The sequence below is a fragment of the Protomyctophum parallelum genome (assembly GCF_964188405.1).
Source record: "Protomyctophum parallelum genome assembly, chromosome: 13".
Lineage (NCBI taxonomy): Eukaryota > Metazoa > Chordata > Actinopteri > Myctophiformes > Myctophidae > Protomyctophum > Protomyctophum parallelum.
Window position 1 is genome coordinate 26,661,642 of NC_139708.1, and position 2,939 is coordinate 26,664,580.

Below are 2,939 nucleotides of genomic sequence, written 5' to 3' on the forward strand. Positions count from 1 at the left end.
TAAATGATTGTCCACAATACTGAGCAGGGTGGGTGGAGGGGGTCCGGAGGAGGGAAACTTTCACCGGACCAAGAAAAGGGGTCTGGGGACAAGGACACCACAAGCACAGGCTGAAGACTGGACAGGGGCAGTGTAGGTGCCTTCAGGTGGGTGGCCTGGACTGGAGGCTGGGAGGGGACAGGACAGGGCACTTCAGGGGGGCGGCCCGGACGATGGACCAGGAGTGAGCAGGTTATGTCTGGCGGACGGCCGGGAGGCCGAGATGAGGTGGATGTGTCATCTGGTGGTCGGCCAGGAGGACCAGCGGAGGCAGAGGACACTGGAGGCGATGACAGGGAAGCCGCAGGCTCTGGAGGCGGGGCTGCAGGAGCCGGGGCTTCAGGTGGGGCTGCAAGCAAAAGCACTGCAAGCACAGTAGGCAGGGCTGCAGGCAGAGCTGCACGCACAGTAGGCAGGGCTGCAGACGGTACTGGAGGCAGAGGAAGCGGGGCTGCAGACGGTACTGCATGGAGGCAGAGGAAGTAGGGCTGCAGACGGTACTGGAACCAGAGGAAGTAGGGCTGCAGACGGTACTGGAACCAGAGGAAGTAGGGCTGCAGGCGGGATTGCAGGCAGAGGAAGCAGGGCTGCAGGCGGGACTGCAGGCAGAGGAAGTAGGGCTGCAGGTGGGACTGCAGGCAGAGGAAGCAGGGCTGCAGGTGGGACTGCAGGCAGAGGAAGTAGGGCTGCAGGCGGGACTGCAGGCAGAGGAAGTAGGGCTGCAGGTGGGACTGCAGGCAGAGGAAGTAGGGCTACAGGTGGGACTGCAGGCAGAGGAAGTAGGGCTGCAGGCGGGACTGCAGGCAGAGGAAGTAGGGCTGCAGGTGGGACTGCAGGCAGAAGAAGCAGGGCTGCAGGTGGGACTGCAGGCAGACGAAGTAGGGCTGCAGGCGGGACTGCAGGCAGAGGAAGTAGGGCTACAGGTGGGACTGCAGGCAGACGAAGTAGGGCTGCAGGCGGGACTGCAGGCAGACGAAGTAGGGCTGCAGGCGGGACTGCAGGCAGAGGAAGTAGGGCTGGAGGCGGGACTGCAGGCAGAGGAAGTAGGGCTGCAGACGGTACTGCAGGCAGAGGAAGTAGGGCTGCAGGCGGGACTGCAGGCAGAGGAAGTAGGGCTGCAGGCGGGACTGCAGGCAGAGGAAGCGGGGCTGCAGACGGGACTGCAGGCAGAGGAGGTAGGGCTGCCGGCAGGACTGCAGGCAGAGGAGGCACTTGGGGAAAAATGGCTCCCCGACTCTCCCATCGGAAAAAACCCATAAACTGGGCAAATACAGGATTGTGCCTCCAATATTTCTCCAGTTGAACAAGGAACTGAGTATCCTCATAAAAGACGTCCCTTGTTACACCAAAGTCCTTAGGTGCAAAAGGTAGACTGGGCTGGTGGCTGTCGGCCATTGTGGACAGCCTTAGCAGCATGGCAAAATCCAAAAAGCCAAAAAACAAAAAACAAACCTATGTCCGCTGAGTCCAACTGGTCGGATTATTCTGTCATGTGTGCAGGGCAAGAGGGTAGGACCCAAGAGCAGACAGCAAGGCTGAGGCAGAAGATCTCAAATGCAAGACATTTATTGACAAAAGGTTCAGGAACAGAACACACCGAGACATACAAATACTAATCCGACAAGGAACTGACAGAACAGGGGAGTATATAAGGGCAGGGAAAAACAGGACACAGGTGAACACAACTGACAATCAACACTAGGATAGGCTAACAGGAAAACAGGACACAGGTGACTAGGGTTACACTAATACAGGGAGGTGAGACAAGGCAGGTGACATCAAACAAGGCAGACAGGAAACACGGGAACAAGACTACAAAAATAAGAGTACACACTAAAACACACAAACTAGGAACAAGGAACACTAGAACACAGCAGAAAACGTCAGATCGTGATAGCCTATATGTCTAGTGCTAGAGGGCCTATAGGTCTAGTGCTAGAGGGCCTATAGGTCTAGTGTTCTAGAGGGCCTGTAGTTTCTGAAGTTTTGAAGCTCTAGGGAGCGTCGCCAGCATTTTGTCAACGTCCTCTTAGAACCCTTCACCTCTGATCTCTCAGCCAATAGGAGGGCTCGCTGAGAGAAACCTCTGATCTCACCGCCAATAGGATGCTTGCTGAGTGAACCTCGATGGTGACGCACGTATCACCGAGCCTGGATTAATTTCCACTCAGACTTTAAAACGCGTTGATTACCAATTACAGCCAATTACACTTAATAATTAATCTTTATAATTAATCAGCGTGTGTGCGTGCGTGCGTGCGTGCATTGTTCAGTAGGATCTGTGCTTCGTGTCTCAGAAGGTTATACGTTCTGACGGCATCAAGAAATGGACCCGGGGAGAGTTACAGCCATTCCTCACTGATTAGATCCATGCAGTGGAGCACCCTTCATAACCTTATGGCTATAGGAATAACCTTAGCCTCAGTAAAATGGTTCCAAACCTAACCCTATTCCTAACCTTAACCTCAGTAAAACTATGTCTAAACCTAACCTTATTCCTAACCTTAACCTCAGTAAAACTATGTCTAAACCTAACCTTATTCCTAACCTTAACCTCAGTAAAACTATGTCTAAACCAAACCTTATTCCTAACCTTAACCAGTCATGCCTATAAACGGTTCAACAAGAACCGCCAACGGCGAGCGGTCGGTGTGAGGCCGGCGTGAGGTCGGTGCGAGGTCGGCGCGAGGTCGGTGTGAGCCCCCCCCCCCCCCACACACACACACACTAGGGCAAGGCGAATATATGTGCACGGCACCGGCAACATTCTTTGGAGGGACAAATCCCTATAAACTGAATTGCATAGAAGATGCTATATACATCATTATCAGCTTATCTATCCATCTATCAAACAGTGTTCAGGTGGGTCTACATTTCCACCCAATCAGAAATGATAAATG